At 42.4% G+C, this 16,409-nt stretch overlaps 18 non-coding genes across 18 annotated transcripts; 9 read left to right on the plus strand and 9 right to left on the minus strand.

Moving 5' to 3' along the window:
- Positions 1-902: 902 nt before the first annotated feature.
- On the minus strand, positions 903-995 carry trnai-uau (transfer RNA isoleucine (anticodon UAU)). The gene is given in 2 exon segments: positions 903-938; positions 958-995. It is a non-coding gene; the product is annotated as a tRNA-Ile (tRNA).
- Positions 996-1,561: 566 nt separating this feature from the next.
- trnas-cga (transfer RNA serine (anticodon CGA)) lies at positions 1,562-1,643 on the plus strand. The gene has a single exon. It is a non-coding gene; the product is annotated as a tRNA-Ser (tRNA).
- A 1,015-nt stretch (positions 1,644-2,658) lies between these two features.
- On the minus strand, positions 2,659-2,751 carry trnai-uau (transfer RNA isoleucine (anticodon UAU)). The gene is given in 2 exon segments: positions 2,659-2,694; positions 2,714-2,751. It is a non-coding gene; the product is annotated as a tRNA-Ile (tRNA).
- Positions 2,752-3,317: 566 nt separating this feature from the next.
- Positions 3,318-3,399, plus strand: trnas-cga (transfer RNA serine (anticodon CGA)). Its single transcript has one exon. It is a non-coding gene; the product is annotated as a tRNA-Ser (tRNA).
- A 1,015-nt stretch (positions 3,400-4,414) lies between these two features.
- On the minus strand, positions 4,415-4,507 carry trnai-uau (transfer RNA isoleucine (anticodon UAU)). The gene is given in 2 exon segments: positions 4,415-4,450; positions 4,470-4,507. It is a non-coding gene; the product is annotated as a tRNA-Ile (tRNA).
- Positions 4,508-5,073: 566 nt separating this feature from the next.
- Positions 5,074-5,155, plus strand: trnas-cga (transfer RNA serine (anticodon CGA)). The gene has a single exon. It is a non-coding gene; the product is annotated as a tRNA-Ser (tRNA).
- A 1,015-nt stretch (positions 5,156-6,170) lies between these two features.
- trnai-uau (transfer RNA isoleucine (anticodon UAU)) lies at positions 6,171-6,263 on the minus strand. The gene is given in 2 exon segments: positions 6,171-6,206; positions 6,226-6,263. It is a non-coding gene; the product is annotated as a tRNA-Ile (tRNA).
- A 566-nt stretch (positions 6,264-6,829) lies between these two features.
- Positions 6,830-6,911, plus strand: trnas-cga (transfer RNA serine (anticodon CGA)). Its single transcript has one exon. It is a non-coding gene; the product is annotated as a tRNA-Ser (tRNA).
- Positions 6,912-7,926: 1,015 nt separating this feature from the next.
- Positions 7,927-8,019, minus strand: trnai-uau (transfer RNA isoleucine (anticodon UAU)). Its single transcript is given in 2 exon segments — positions 7,927-7,962; positions 7,982-8,019. It is a non-coding gene; the product is annotated as a tRNA-Ile (tRNA).
- Positions 8,020-8,585: 566 nt separating this feature from the next.
- Positions 8,586-8,667, plus strand: trnas-cga (transfer RNA serine (anticodon CGA)). Its single transcript has one exon. It is a non-coding gene; the product is annotated as a tRNA-Ser (tRNA).
- Positions 8,668-9,682: 1,015 nt separating this feature from the next.
- On the minus strand, positions 9,683-9,775 carry trnai-uau (transfer RNA isoleucine (anticodon UAU)). The gene is given in 2 exon segments: positions 9,683-9,718; positions 9,738-9,775. It is a non-coding gene; the product is annotated as a tRNA-Ile (tRNA).
- A 566-nt stretch (positions 9,776-10,341) lies between these two features.
- On the plus strand, positions 10,342-10,423 carry trnas-cga (transfer RNA serine (anticodon CGA)). Its single transcript has one exon. It is a non-coding gene; the product is annotated as a tRNA-Ser (tRNA).
- A 1,015-nt stretch (positions 10,424-11,438) lies between these two features.
- Positions 11,439-11,531, minus strand: trnai-uau (transfer RNA isoleucine (anticodon UAU)). Its single transcript is given in 2 exon segments — positions 11,439-11,474; positions 11,494-11,531. It is a non-coding gene; the product is annotated as a tRNA-Ile (tRNA).
- A 566-nt stretch (positions 11,532-12,097) lies between these two features.
- Positions 12,098-12,179, plus strand: trnas-cga (transfer RNA serine (anticodon CGA)). The gene has a single exon. It is a non-coding gene; the product is annotated as a tRNA-Ser (tRNA).
- Positions 12,180-13,194: 1,015 nt separating this feature from the next.
- Positions 13,195-13,287, minus strand: trnai-uau (transfer RNA isoleucine (anticodon UAU)). The gene is given in 2 exon segments: positions 13,195-13,230; positions 13,250-13,287. It is a non-coding gene; the product is annotated as a tRNA-Ile (tRNA).
- Positions 13,288-13,853: 566 nt separating this feature from the next.
- On the plus strand, positions 13,854-13,935 carry trnas-cga (transfer RNA serine (anticodon CGA)). Its single transcript has one exon. It is a non-coding gene; the product is annotated as a tRNA-Ser (tRNA).
- Positions 13,936-14,950: 1,015 nt separating this feature from the next.
- Positions 14,951-15,043, minus strand: trnai-uau (transfer RNA isoleucine (anticodon UAU)). Its single transcript is given in 2 exon segments — positions 14,951-14,986; positions 15,006-15,043. It is a non-coding gene; the product is annotated as a tRNA-Ile (tRNA).
- A 566-nt stretch (positions 15,044-15,609) lies between these two features.
- On the plus strand, positions 15,610-15,691 carry trnas-cga (transfer RNA serine (anticodon CGA)). The gene has a single exon. It is a non-coding gene; the product is annotated as a tRNA-Ser (tRNA).
- The last annotated feature ends 718 nt before the right edge of the window (positions 15,692-16,409 follow it).

The raw sequence follows: 16,409 nt of genomic DNA on the forward strand, positions 1-16,409 counted from the left end.
TCCGTTTGCTCAATGATAACTATCTCTCTCTCATTCATCCAACGTACCCTTCCATCAAACATTCTTCCCTGTCTCTCCCTTTCGTCAATCAACACAAACATTTCCCTCCATCTCTGTTTCAGATGCCTCTCTTGCCGTGTCTCTTGCTCTACCTCAGGCCGATCCACACGTTCCTCTGAGGTTTGTGACTGCCCTTCTCATACTGCATCTTCCTGCTTCATTTGACCCTCCCTCATGCTTATACCAGCTACCCTTGCTAATTCCACCGACTGCCTTTAGTATGCCGATTCATTACCTGGATTCATGTCATGTTTTCTGGTCTACTGTCATCATAGTTATATTTCTGCACAAGTCTTACTTTGGCTGCTGTTTAGACCAAATCTTCATGTCCCTCATTCTTCTTTGAATCAGTCCCCAAATGACTCTCCTCCTGATGGAGATTATGGGGTGAAAACTTGACTCAACCTCAGTAATCACCAGTCACATCTGATAATTTAATGTACTGCTTACAGACTCCTTGTACAGGATACTACTCAATAACAGTTTATTCCAAAGTCTAAGCAAATGTGCCCCTAATCTCCATAGGATTTATTAAATGTTTATAGTTTACAGAACATACAGTCATAAAATTATTCCATTTACCCTTTATGTCAGTTCTTTGTGTTTTATGACCTAACGCTGCAGTATAGAATACTAAGGGAGCTAATACTCAACAGGTCACAAATCAGCTCTATTTACCTTTTGAACCGGAATCTCCTCTCAGTCCGTATGAACCTCTAGTACATCATATCAGCAGTTTAACCCTTAACGCTTCTCATTTCAGCTCACATTGGGGGTGAGCCACACTTTGCAAAACCTCAGTTGGTCACTGAATGACATGTGTCATAAAATAGCCAAAGGTTTGCTCCAGGTGAGGCTCGAACTCACAACCTCGGCATGGCTTCACCTGTACTGCTGTATAAGTACCGCACGCTAACCGATTGCGCCACTGGAGCTGTTGTAAAGGTGTGAAGCTATGACTTTAAACCACTTTGAATCTTCAATAAACTTGGGACTGGGTAAGCTAATGACAGCGAATGAAACTGTGTGGTTTCCAGCCTGCATCTCTGCCAATATGTCTCTTATTCCTCTTCCAAATATCTGAACTTAACACATGGAGATCTTGTCCCAAAATAATGAAGCGCATCACGTGGGTGTACTCACAAACCATCATACAGGAGATAAAGTCATTTTTGATATTAACTTTTGAAACATTCACCTATAAAACAGTGCTCTTCAGACTCTCTCCTGGTAGAGATTTCATGACGATGTTAACAGATAATTGAATAAAGATTTTGTATAAAATGTTACTCTTAATATTGAAGCTCCAGGCAAGTTGCAATCTCACCGCTTCGACTGATATTCCTGATGTTTTAGGCTGTTAGGGTATGGGTGTGGGTTTGATCTCCATTTCTGGCCGGATTGTCAACTGTCTCTTGTGGTATGCCCTGGTGATCATAGTTGAAAAGTTGTAGCTGAGATGTGCTATTTCAAACTCTTGGGTTCAACCTTAAGACTTGTTGTAGTCGTGGCCGAGTGGTTAAGGCGATGGACTCGAAATCCATTGGGTTCTTCCCGCGCAGGTTCGAATCCTGCCGACTGCGAATACGTTCTGTGGTATCATGTCATTAGCTGAAATGTCTGGTGGTATTGACCTCATCTTCTAGATGGTTTTCCAAAGTTTTCTTCCATCATCAGACGTCCCCCCATCACGCCTTCCGTTTGCTCAATGATAACTATCTCTCTCTCATTCATCCAACGTACCCTTCCATCAACCATTCTTCCCTGTCTCTCCCTTTCGTCAATCAACCCAAACATTTCCCTCCATCTCTGTTTCAGATGCCTCTCTTGCCGTGTCTCTTGCTCTACCTCAGGCTGATCCACACGTTCCTCTGAGGTTTGTGACTGCCCTTCTCATACTGCATCTTCCTGCTTCATTTGACCCTCCCTCATGCTTATACCAGCTACCCTTGCTAATTCCACCGACTGCCTTTAGTATGCCGATTCGTTACCTGGATTCATGTCATGTTTTCTGGTCTACTGTCATCATAGTTATATTTCTGCACAAGTCTTACTTTGGCTGCTGTTTAGACCAAATCTTCATGTCCCTCATTCTTCTTTGAATCAGTCCCCAAATGACTCTCCTCCTGATGGAGATTATGGGGTGAAAACTTGACTCAACCTCAGTAATCACCAGTCACATCTGATAATTTAATGTACTGCTTACAGACTCCTTGTACAGGATACTACTCAATAACAGTTTATTCCAAAGTCTAAGCAAATGTGCCCCTAAGCTCCATAGGATTTATTAAATGTTTATAGTTTACAGAACATACAGTCATAAAATTATTCCATTTACCCTTTATGTCAGTTCTTTGTGTTTTATGACCTAACGCTGCAGTATAGAATACTAAGGGAGCTAATACTCAACAGGTCACAAATCAGCTCTATTTACCTTTTGAACCGGAATCTCCTCTCAGTCCGTATGAACCTCTAGTACATCATATCAGCAGTTTAACCCTTAACGCTTCTCATTTCAGCTCACATTGGGGGTGAGCCACACTTTGCAAAACCTCAGTTGGTCACTGAATGACATGTGTCATAAAATAGCCAAAGGTTTGCTCCAGGTGAGGCTCGAACTCACAACCTCGGCATGGCTTCACCTGTACTGCTGTATAAGTACCGCGCGCTAACCGATTGCGCCACTGGAGCTGTTGTAAAGGTGTGAAGCTATGACTTTAAACCACTTTGAATCTTCAATAAACTTGGGACTGGGTAAGCTAATGACAGCGAATGAAACTGTGTGGTTTCCAGCCTGCATCTCTGCCAATATGTCTCTTATTCCTCTTCCAAATATCTGAACTTAACACATGGAGATCTTGTCCCAAAATAATGAAGCGCATCACGTGGGTGTACTCACAAACCATCATACAGGAGATAAAGTCATTTTTGATATTAACTTTTGAAACATTCATCTATAAAACAGTGCTCTTCAGACTCTCTCCTGGTAGAGATTTCATGACGATGTTAACAGATAATTGAATAAAGATTTTGTATAAAATGTTACTCTTAATATTGAAGCTCCAGGCAAGTTGCAATCTCACCGCTTCGACTGATATTCCTGATGTTTTAGGCTGTTAGGGTATGGGTGTGGGTTTGATCTCCATTTCTGGCCGGATTGTCAACTGTCTCTTGTGGTATGCCCTGGTGATCATAGTTGAAAAGTTGTAGCTGAGATGTGCTATTTCAAACTCTTGGGTTCAACCTTAAGACTTGTTGTAGTCGTGGCCGAGTGGTTAAGGCGATGGACTCGAAATCCATTGGGTTCTTCCCGTGCAGGTTCGAATCCTGCCGACTGCGAATACGTTCTGTGGTATCATGTCATTAGCTGAAATGTCTGGTGGTATTGACCTCATCTTCTAGATGGTTTTCCAAAGTTTTCTTCCATCATCAGACGTCCCCCCATCACGCCTTCCGTTTGCTCAATGATAACTATCTCTCTCTCATTCATCCAACGTACCCTTCCATCAACCATTCTTCCCTGTCTCTCCCTTTCGTCAATCAACACAAACATTTCCCTCCATCTCTGTTTCAGATGCCTCTCTTGCCGTGTCTCTTGCTCTACCTCAGGCCGATCCACACGTTCCTCTGAGGTTTGTGACTGCCCTTCTCATACTGCATCTTCCTGCTTCATTTGACCCTCCCTCATGCTTATACCAGCTACCCTTGCTAATTCCACCGACTGCCTTTAGTATGCCGATTCATTACCTGGATTCATGTCATGTTTTCTGGTCTACTGTCATCATAGTTATATTTCTGCACAAGTCTTACTTTGGCTGCTGTTTAGACCAAATCTTCATGTCCCTCATTCTTCTTTGAATCAGTCCCCAAATGACTCTCCTCCTGATGGAGATTATGGGGTGAAAACTTGACTCAACCTCAGTAATCACCAGTCACATCTGATAATTTAATGTACTGCTTACAGACTCCTTGTACAGGATACTACTCAATAACAGTTTATTCCAAAGTCTAAGCAAATGTGCCCCTAATCTCCATAGGATTTATTAAATGTTTATAGTTTACAGAACATACAGTCATAAAATTATTCCATTTACCCTTTATGTCAGTTCTTTGTGTTTTATGACCTAACGCTGCAGTATAGAATACTAAGGGAGCTAATACTCAACAGGTCACAAATCAGCTCTATTTACCTTTTGAACCGGAATCTCCTCTCAGTCCGTATGAACCTCTAGTACATCATATCAGCAGTTTAACCCTTAACGCTTCTCATTTCAGCTCACATTGGGGGTGAGCCACACTTTGCAAAACCTCAGTTGGTCACTGAATGACATGTGTCATAAAATAGCCAAAGGTTTGCTCCAGGTGAGGCTCAAACTCACAACCTCGGCATGGCTTCACCTGTACTGCTGTATAAGTACCGCGCGCTAACCGATTGCACCACTGGAGCTGTTGTAAAGGTGTGAAGCTATGACTTTAAACCACTTTGAATCTTCAATAAACTTGGGACTCGGAAAGCTAATGACAGCGAATGAAACTGTGTGGTTTCCAGCCTGCATCTCTGCCAATATGTCTCTTATTCCTCTTCCAAATATCTGAACTTAACACATGGAGATCTTGTCCCAGAATAATGAAGCGCATCACGTGGGTGTAATCACAAACCATCATACAGGAGATAAAGTCATTTTTGATATTAACTTTTGAAACATTCACCTATAAAACAGTGCTCTTCAGACTCTCTCCTGGTAGAGATTTCATGACGATGTTAACAGATAATTGAATAAAGATTTTGTATAAAATGTTACTCTTAATATTGAAGCTCCAGGCAAGTTGCAATCTCACCGCTTCGACTGATATTCCTGATGTTTTAGGCTGTTAGGGTATGGGTGTGGGTTTGATCTCCATTTCTGGCCGGATTGTCAACTGTCTCTTGTGGTATGCCCTGGTGATCATAGTTGAAAAGTTGTAGCTGAGATGTGCTATTTCAAACTCTTGGGTTCAACCTTAAGACTTGTTGTAGTCGTGGCCGAGTGGTTAAGGCGATGGACTCGAAATCCATTGGGTTCTTCCCGCGCAGGTTCGAATCCTGCCAACTGCGAATACGTTCTGTGGTATCATGTCATTAGCTGAAATGTCTGGTGGTATTGACCTCATCTTCTAGATGGTTTTCCAAAGTTTTTTTCCATCATCAGACGTCCCCCCATCACGCCTTCCGTTTGCTCAATGATAACTATCTCTCTCTCATTTATCCAACGTACCCTTCCATCAACCATTCTTCCCTGTCTCTCCCTTTCGTCAATCAACCCAAATATTTCCCTCCATCTCTGTTTCAGATGCCTCTCTTGCCGTGTCTCTTGCTCTACCTCAGGCTGATCCACACGTTCCTCTGAGGTTTGTGACTGCCCTTCTCATACTGCATCTTCCTGCTTCATTTGACCCTCCCTCATGCTTATACCAGCTACCCTTGCTAATTCCACCGACTGCCTTTAGTATGCCGATTCGTTACCTGGATTCATGTCATGTTTTCTGGTCTACTGTCATCATAGTTATATTTCTGCACAAGTCTTACTTTGGCTGCTGTTTAGACCAAATCTTCATGTCCCTCATTCTTCTTTGAATCAGTCCCCAAATGACTCTCCTCCTGATGGAGATTATGGGGTGAAAACTTGACTCAAGCTCAGTAATCACCAGTCACATCTGATAATTTAATGTACTGCTTACAGACTCCTTGTACAGGATACTACTCAATAACAGTTTATTCCAAAGTCTAAGCAAATGTGCCCCTAAGCTCCATAGGATTTATTAAATGTTTATAGTTTACAGAACATACAGTCATAAAATTATTCCATTTACCCTTTATGTCAGTTCTTTGTGTTTTATGACCTAACGCTGCAGTATAGAATACTAAGGGAGCTAATACTCAACAGGTCACAAATCAGCTCTATTTACCTTTTGAACCGGAATCTCCTCTCAGTCCGTATGAACCTCTAGTACATCATATCAGCAGTTTAACCCTTAACGCTTCTCATTTCAGCTCACATTGGGGGTGAGCCACACTTTGCAAAACCTCAGTTGGTCACTGAATGACATGTGTCATAAAATAGCCAAAGGATTGCTCCAGGTGAGGCTCGAACTCACAACCTCGGCATGGCTTCACCTGTACTGCTGTATAAGTACCGCGCGCTAACCGATTGCGCCACTGGAGCTGTTGTAAAGGTGTGAAGCTATGACTTTAAACCACTTTGAATCTTCAATAAACTTGGGACTGGGTAAGCTAATGACAGCGAATGAAACTGTGTGGTTTCCAGCCTGCATCTCTGCCAATATGTCTCTTATTCCTCTTCCAAATATCTGAACTTAACACATGGAGATCTTGTCCCAAAATAATGAAGCGCATCACGTGGGTGTACTCACAAACCATCATACAGGAGATAAAGTCATTTTTGATATTAACTTTTGAAACATTCACCTATAAAACAGTGCTCTTCAGACTCTCTCCTGGTAGAGATTTCATGACGATGTTAACAGATAATTGAATAAAGATTTTGTATAAAATGTTACTCTTAATATTGAAGCTCCAGGCAAGTTGCAATCTCATCGCTTCGACTGATATTCCTGATGTTTTAGGCTGTTAGGGTATGGGTGTGAGTTTGATCTCCATTTCTGGCCGGATTGTCAACTGTCTCTTGTGGTATGCCCTGGTGATCATAGTTGAAAAGTTGTAGCTGAGATGTGCTATTTCAAACTCTTGGGTTCAACCTTAAGACTTGTTGTAGTCGTGGCCGAGTGGTTAAGGCGATGGACTCGAAATCCATTGGGTTCTTCCCGTGCAGGTTCGAATCCTGCCGACTGCGAATACGTTCTGTGGTATCATGTCATTAGCTGAAATGTCTGGTGGTATTGACCTCATCTTCTAGATGGTTTTCCAAAGTTTTCTTCCATCATCAGACGTCCCCCCATCACGCCTTCCGTTTGCTCAATGATAACTATCTCTCTCTCATTCATCCAACGTACCCTTCCATCAAACATTCTTCCCTGTCTCTCCCTTTCGTCAATCAACACAAACATTTCCCTCCATCTCTGTTTCAGATGCCTCTCTTGCCGTGTCTCTTGCTCTACCTCAGGCCGATCCACACGTTCCTCTGAGGTTTGTGACTGCCCTTCTCATACTGCATCTTCCTGCTTCATTTGACCCTCCCTCATGCTTATACCAGCTACCCTTGCTAATTCCACCGACTGCCTTTAGTATGCCGATTCATTACCTGGATTCATGTCATGTTTTCTGGTCTACTGTCATCATAGTTATATTTCTGCACAAGTCTTACTTTGGCTGCTGTTTAGACCAAATCTTCATGTCCCTCATTCTTCTTTGAATCAGTCCCCAAATGACTCTCCTCCTGATGGAGATTATGGGGTGAAAACTTGACTCAACCTCAGTAATCACCAGTCACATCTGATAATTTAATGTACTGCTTACAGACTCCTTGTACAGGATACTACTCAATAACAGTTTATTCCAAAGTCTAAGCAAATGTGCCCCTAATCTCCATAGGATTTATTAAATGTTTATAGTTTACAGAACATACAGTCATAAAATTATTCCATTTACCCTTTATGTCAGTTCTTTGTGTTTTATGACCTAACGCTGCAGTATAGAATACTAAGGGAGCTAATACTCAACAGGTCACAAATCAGCTCTATTTACCTTTTGAACCGGAATCTCCTCTCAGTCCGTATGAACCTCTAGTACATCATATCAGCAGTTTAACCCTTAACGCTTCTCATTTCAGCTCACATTGGGGGTGAGCCACACTTTGCAAAACCTCAGTTGGTCACTGAATGACATGTGTCATAAAATAGCCAAAGGTTTGCTCCAGGTGAGGCTCGAACTCACAACCTCGGCATGGCTTCACCTGTACTGCTGTATAAGTACCGCACGCTAACCGATTGCGCCACTGGAGCTGTTGTAAAGGTGTGAAGCTATGACTTTAAACCACTTTGAATCTTCAATAAACTTGGGACTGGGTAAGCTAATGACAGCGAATGAAACTGTGTGGTTTCCAGCCTGCATCTCTGCCAATATGTCTCTTATTCCTCTTCCAAATATCTGAACTTAACACATGGAGATCTTGTCCCAAAATAATGAAGCGCATCACGTGGGTGTACTCACAAACCATCATACAGGAGATAAAGTCATTTTTGATATTAACTTTTGAAACATTCACCTATAAAACAGTGCTCTTCAGACTCTCTCCTGGTAGAGATTTCATGACGATGTTAACAGATAATTGAATAAAGATTTTGTATAAAATGTTACTCTTAATATTGAAGCTCCAGGCAAGTTGCAATCTCACCGCTTCGACTGATATTCCTGATGTTTTAGGCTGTTAGGGTATGGGTGTGGGTTTGATCTCCATTTCTGGCCGGATTGTCAACTGTCTCTTGTGGTATGCCCTGGTGATCATAGTTGAAAAGTTGTAGCTGAGATGTGCTATTTCAAACTCTTGGGTTCAACCTTAAGACTTGTTGTAGTCGTGGCCGAGTGGTTAAGGCGATGGACTCGAAATCCATTGGGTTCTTCCCGCGCAGGTTCGAATCCTGCCGACTGCGAATACGTTCTGTGGTATCATGTCATTAGCTGAAATGTCTGGTGGTATTGACCTCATCTTCTAGATGGTTTTCCAAAGTTTTCTTCCATCATCAGACGTCCCCCCATCACGCCTTCCGTTTGCTCAATGATAACTATCTCTCTCTCATTCATCCAACGTACCCTTCCATCAACCATTCTTCCCTGTCTCTCCCTTTCGTCAATCAACCCAAACATTTCCCTCCATCTCTGTTTCAGATGCCTCTCTTGCCGTGTCTCTTGCTCTACCTCAGGCTGATCCACACGTTCCTCTGAGGTTTGTGACTGCCCTTCTCATACTGCATCTTCCTGCTTCATTTGACCCTCCCTCATGCTTATACCAGCTACCCTTGCTAATTCCACCGACTGCCTTTAGTATGCCGATTCGTTACCTGGATTCATGTCATGTTTTCTGGTCTACTGTCATCATAGTTATATTTCTGCACAAGTCTTACTTTGGCTGCTGTTTAGACCAAATCTTCATGTCCCTCATTCTTCTTTGAATCAGTCCCCAAATGACTCTCCTCCTGATGGAGATTATGGGGTGAAAACTTGACTCAACCTCAGTAATCACCAGTCACATCTGATAATTTAATGTACTGCTTACAGACTCCTTGTACAGGATACTACTCAATAACAGTTTATTCCAAAGTCTAAGCAAATGTGCCCCTAAGCTCCATAGGATTTATTAAATGTTTATAGTTTACAGAACATACAGTCATAAAATTATTCCATTTACCCTTTATGTCAGTTCTTTGTGTTTTATGACCTAACGCTGCAGTATAGAATACTAAGGGAGCTAATACTCAACAGGTCACAAATCAGCTCTATTTACCTTTTGAACCGGAATCTCCTCTCAGTCCGTATGAACCTCTAGTACATCATATCAGCAGTTTAACCCTTAACGCTTCTCATTTCAGCTCACATTGGGGGTGAGCCACACTTTGCAAAACCTCAGTTGGTCACTGAATGACATGTGTCATAAAATAGCCAAAGGTTTGCTCCAGGTGAGGCTCGAACTCACAACCTCGGCATGGCTTCACCTGTACTGCTGTATAAGTACCGCGCGCTAACCGATTGCGCCACTGGAGCTGTTGTAAAGGTGTGAAGCTATGACTTTAAACCACTTTGAATCTTCAATAAACTTGGGACTGGGTAAGCTAATGACAGCGAATGAAACTGTGTGGTTTCCAGCCTGCATCTCTGCCAATATGTCTCTTATTCCTCTTCCAAATATCTGAACTTAACACATGGAGATCTTGTCCCAAAATAATGAAGCGCATCACGTGGGTGTACTCACAAACCATCATACAGGAGATAAAGTCATTTTTGATATTAACTTTTGAAACATTCATCTATAAAACAGTGCTCTTCAGACTCTCTCCTGGTAGAGATTTCATGACGATGTTAACAGATAATTGAATAAAGATTTTGTATAAAATGTTACTCTTAATATTGAAGCTCCAGGCAAGTTGCAATCTCACCGCTTCGACTGATATTCCTGATGTTTTAGGCTGTTAGGGTATGGGTGTGGGTTTGATCTCCATTTCTGGCCGGATTGTCAACTGTCTCTTGTGGTATGCCCTGGTGATCATAGTTGAAAAGTTGTAGCTGAGATGTGCTATTTCAAACTCTTGGGTTCAACCTTAAGACTTGTTGTAGTCGTGGCCGAGTGGTTAAGGCGATGGACTCGAAATCCATTGGGTTCTTCCCGCGCAGGTTCGAATCCTGCCGACTGCGAATACGTTCTGTGGTATCATGTCATTAGCTGAAATGTCTGGTGGTATTGACCTCATCTTCTAGATGGTTTTCCAAAGTTTTCTTCCATCATCAGACGTCCCCCCATCACGCCTTCCGTTTGCTCAATGATAACTATCTCTCTCTCATTCATCCAACGTACCCTTCCATCAACCATTCTTCCCTGCCTCTCCCTTTCGTCAATCAACCCAAACATTTCCCTCCATCTCTGTTTCAGATGCCTCTCTTGCCGTGTCTCTTGCTCTACCTCAGGCTGATCCACACGTTCCTCTGAGGTTTGTGACTGCCCTTCTCATACTGCATCTTCCTGCTTCATTTGACCCTCCCTCATGCTTATACCAGCTACCCTTGCTAATTCCACCGACTGCCTTTAGTATGCCGATTCGTTACCTGGATTCATGTCATGTTTTCTGGTCTACTGTCATCATAGTTATATTTCTGCACAAGTCTTACTTTGGCTGCTGTTTAGACCAAATCTTCATGTCCCTCATTCTTCTTTGAATCAGTCCCCAAATGAATCTCCTCCTGATGGAGATTATGGGGTGAAAACTTGACTCAAGCTCAGTAATCACCAGTCACATCTGATAATTTAATGTACTGCTTACAGACTCCTTGTACAGGATACTACTCAATAACAGTTTATTCCAAAGTCTAAGCAAATGTGCCCCTAAGCTCCATAGGATTTATTAAATGTTTATAGTTTACAGAACATACAGTCATAAAATTATTCCATTTACCCTTTATGTCAGTTCTTTGTGTTTTATGACCTAACGCTGCAGTATAGAATACTAAGGGAGCTAATACTCAACAGGTCACAAATCAGCTCTATTTACCTTTTGAACCGGAATCTCCTCTCAGTCCGTATGAACCTCTAGTACATCATATCAGCAGTTTAACCCTTAACGCTTCTCATTTCAGCTCACATTGGGGGTGAGCCACACTTTGCAAAACCTCAGTTGGTCACTGAATGACATGTGTCATAAAATAGCCAAAGGTTTGCTCCAGGTGAGGCTCGAACTCACAACCTCGGCATGGCTTCACCTGTACTGCTGTATAAGTACCGCGCGCTAACCGATTGCGCCACTGGAGCTGTTGTAAAGGTGTGAAGCTATGACTTTAAACCACTTTGAATCTTCAATAAACTTGGGACTGGGTAAGCTAATGACAGCGAATGAAACTGTGTGGTTTCCAGCCTGCATCTCTGCCAATATGTCTCTTATTCCTCTTCCAAATATCTGAACTTAACACATGGAGATCTTGTCCCAAAATAATGAAGCGCATCACGTGGGTGTACTCACAACCCATCATACAGGAAATAAAGTCATTTTTGATATTAACTTTTGAAACATTCACCTATAAAACAGTGCTCTTCAGACTCTCTCCTGGTAGAGATTTCATGACGATGTTAACAGATAATTGAATAAAGATTTTGTATAAAATGTTACTCTTAATATTGAAGCTCCAGGCAAGTTGCAATCTCACCGCTTCGACTGATATTCCTGATGTTTTAGGCTGTTAGGGTATGGGTGTGGGTTTGATCTCCATTTCTGGCCGGATTGTCAACTGTCTCTTGTGGTATGCCCTGGTGATCATAGTTGAAAAGTTGTAGCTGAGATGTGCTATTTCAAACTCTTGGGTTCAACCTTAAGACTTGTTGTAGTCGTGGCCGAGTGGTTAAGGCGATGGACTCGAAATCCATTGGGTTCTTCCCGCGCAGGTTCGAATCCTGCCGACTACGAATACGTTCTGTGGTATCATGGCATTAGCTGGAATGTCAGGTGGTATTGTCCTCATCTTCTAGATGGTTTTCCAAAGTTTTCTTCCATCATCAGACGTCCCCCCATCACGCCTTCCGTTTGCTCAATGATAACTATCTCTCTCTCATTCATCCAACGTACCCTTCCATCAACCAATCTTCCCTGTCTCTCCCTTTCGTCAATCAACCCAAACATTTCCCTCCATCTCTGTTTCAGATGCCTCTCTTGCCGTGTCTCTTGCTCTACCTCAGGCCGATCCACACGTTCCTCTGAGGTTTGTGACTGCCCTTCTCATACTGCATCTTCCTGCTTCATTTGACCCTCCCTCATGCTTATACCAGCTACCCTTGCTAATTCCACCGACTGCCTTTAGTATGCCGATTCGTTACCTGGATTCATGTCATGTTTTCTGGTCTACTGTCATCATAGTTATATTTCTGCACAAGTCTTACTTTGGCTGCTGTTTAGACCAAATCTTCATGTCCCTCATTCTTCTTTGAATCAGTCCCCAAATGACTCTCCTCCTGATGGAGATTATGGGGTGAAAACTTGACTCAAGCTCAGTAATCACCAGTCACATCTGATAATTTAATGTACTGCTTACAGACTCCTTGTACAGGATACTACTCAATAACAGTTTATTCCAAAGTCTAAGCAAATGTGCCCCTAAGCTCCATAGGATTTATTAAATGTTTATAGTTTACAGAACATACAGTCATAAAATTATTCCATTTACCCTTTATGTCAGTTCTTTGTGTTTTATGACCTAACGCTGCAGTATAGAATACTAAGGGAGCTAATACTCAACAGGTCACAAATCAGCTCTATTTACCTTTTGAACCGGAATCTCCTCTCAGTCCGTATGAACCTCTAGTACATCATATCAGCAGTTTAACCCTTAACGCTTCTCATTTCAGCTCACATTGGGGGTGAGCCACACTTTGCAAAACCTCAGTTGGTCACTGAATGACATGTGTCATAAAATAGCCAAAGGTTTGCTCCAGGTGAGGCTCGAACTCACAACCTCGGCATGGCTTCACCTGTACTGCTGTATAAGTACCGCGCGCTAACCGATTGCGCCACTGGAGCTGTTGTAAAGGTGTGAAGCTATGACTTTAAACCACTTTGAATCTTCAATAAACTTGGGACTGGGTAAGCTAATGACAGCGAATGAAACTGTGTGGTTTCCAGCCTGCATCTCTGCCAATATGTCTCTTATTCCTCTTCCAAATATCTGAACTTAACACATGGAGATCTTGTCCCAAAATAATGAAGCGCATCACGTGGGTGTACTCACAACCCATCATACAGGAAATAAAGTCATTTTTGATATTAACTTTTGAAACATTCACCTATAAAACAGTGCTCTTCAGACTCTCTCCTGGTAGAGATTTCATGACGATGTTAACAGATAATTGAATAAAGATTTTGTATAAAATGTTACTCTTAATATTGAAGCTCCAGGCAAGTTGCAATCTCACCGCTTCGACTGATATTCCTGATGTTTTAGGCTGTTAGGGTATGGGTGTGGGTTTGATCTCCATTTCTGGCCGGATTGTCAACTGTCTCTTGTGGTATGCCCTGGTGATCATAGTTGAAAAGTTGTAGCTGAGATGTGCTATTTCAAACTCTTGGGTTCAACCTTAAGACTTGTTGTAGTCGTGGCCGAGTGGTTAAGGCGATGGACTCGAAATCCATTGGGTTCTTCCCGCGCAGGTTCGAATCCTGCCGACTACGAATACGTTCTGTGGTATCATGGCATTAGCTGGAATGTCAGGTGGTATTGTCCTCATCTTCTAGATGGTTTTCCAAAGTTTTCTTCCATCATCAGACGTCCCCCCATCACGCCTTCCGTTTGCTCAATGATAACTATCTCTCTCTCATTCATCCAACGTACCCTTCCATCAACCATTCTTCCCTGTCTCTCCCTTTCGTCAATCAACCCAAACATTTCCCTCCATCTCTGTTTCAGATGCCTCTCTTGCCGTGTCTCTTGCTCTACCTCAGGCCGATCCACACGTTCCTCTGAGGTTTGTGACTGCCCTTCTCATACTGCATCTTCCTGCTTCATTTGACCCTCCCTCATGCTTATACCAGCTACCCTTGCTAATTCCACCGACTGCCTTTAGTATGCCGATTCGTTACCTGGATTCATGTCATGTTTTCTGGTCTACTGTCATCATAGTTATATTTCTGCACAAGTCTTACTTTGGCTGCTGTTTAGACCAAATCTTCATGTCCCTCATTCTTCTTTGAATCAGTCCCCAAATGACTCTCCTCCTGATGGAGATTATGGGGTGAAAACTTGACTCAAGCTCAGTAATCACCAGTCACATCTGATAATTTAATGTACTGCTTACAGACTCCTTGTACAGGATACTACTCAATAACAGTTTATTCCAAAGTCTAAGCAAATGTGCCCCTAAGCTCCATAGGATTTATTAAATGTTTATAGTTTACAGAACATACAGTCATAAAATTATTCCATTTACCCTTTATGTCAGTTCTTTGTGTTTTATGACCTAACGCTGCAGTATAGAATACTAAGGGAGCTAATACTCAACAGGTCACAAATCAGCTCTATTTACCTTTTGAACCGGAATCTCCTCTCAGTCCGTATGAACCTCTAGTACATCATATCAGCAGTTTAACCCTTAACGCTTCTCATTTCAGCTCACATTGGGGGTGAGCCACACTTTGCAAAACCTCAGTCGGTCACTGAATGACATGTGTCATAAAATAGCCAAAGGTTTGCTCCAGGTGAGGCTCGAACTCACAACCTCGGCATGGCTTCACCTGTACTGCTGTATAAGTACCGCGCGCTAACCGATTGCGCCACTGGAGCTGTTGTAAAGGTGTGAAGCTATGACTTTAAACCACTTTGAATCTTCAATAAACTTGGGACTGGGTAAGCTAATGACAGCGAATGAAACTGTGTGGTTTCCAGCCTGCATCTCTGCCAATATGTCTCTTATTCCTCTTCCAAATATCTGAACTTAACACATGGAGATCTTGTCCCAAAATAATGAAGCGCATCACGTGGGTGTACTCACAAACCATCATACAGGAGATAAAGTCATTTTTGATATTAACTTTTGAAACATTCACCTATAAAACAGTGCTCTTCAGACTCTCTCCTGGTAGAGATTTCATGACGATGTTAACAGATAATTGAATAAAGATTTTGTATAAAATGTTACTCTTAATATTGAAGCTCCAGGCAAGTTGCAATCTCACCGCTTCGACTGATATTCCTGATGTTTTAGGCTGTTAGGGTATGGGTGTGGGTTTGATCTCCATTTCTGGCCGGATTGTCAACTGTCTCTTGTGGTATGCCCTGGTGATCATAGTTGAAAAGTTGTAGCTGAGATGTGCTATTTCAAACTCTTGGGTTCAACCTTAAGACTTGTTGTAGTCGTGGCCGAGTGGTTAAGGCGATGGACTCGAAATCCATTGGGTTCTTCCCGCGCAGGTTCGAATCCTGCCGACTACGAATACGTTCTGTGGTATCATGGCATTAGCTGGAATGTCAGGTGGTATTGTCCTCATCTTCTAGATGGTTTTCCAAAGTTTTCTTCCATCATCAGACGTCCCCCCATCACGCCTTCCGTTTGCTCAATGATAACTATCTCTCTCTCATTCATCCAACGTACCCTTCCATCAACCATTCTTCCCTGTCTCTCCCTTTCGTCAATCAACCCAAACATTTCCCTCCATCTCTGTTTCAGATGCCTCTCTTGCCGTGTCTCTTGCTCTACCTCAGGCTGATCCACACTTTCCTCTGAGGTTTGTGACTGCCCTTCTCATACTGCATCTGCCTGCTTCATTTGACCCTCCCTCATGCTTATACCAGCTACCCTTGCTAATTCCACCGACTGCCTTTAATATGCCGATTCGTTACCTGGATTCATGTCATGTTTTCTGGTCTACTGTCATCATAGTTATATTTCTGCACAAGTCTTACTTTGGCTGCTGTTTAGACCAAATCTTCATGTCCCTCATTCTTCTTTGAATCAGTCTCCAAATGACTCTCCTCCTGATGGAGATTATGGGGTGAAAACTTGACTCAAGCTCAGTAATCACCAGTCACATCTGATAATTTAATGTACTGCTTACAGACTCCTTGTACAGGATACTACTCAATAACAGTTTATTCCAAAGTCTAAGCAAATGTGCCCCTAAGCTCCATAGGATTTATTAAATGTTTATAG

The sequence above is a fragment of the Hoplias malabaricus genome, chromosome 7, assembly GCF_029633855.1.
Source record: "Hoplias malabaricus isolate fHopMal1 chromosome 7, fHopMal1.hap1, whole genome shotgun sequence".
Taxonomy (NCBI): Eukaryota; Metazoa; Chordata; class Actinopteri; order Characiformes; family Erythrinidae; genus Hoplias; species Hoplias malabaricus.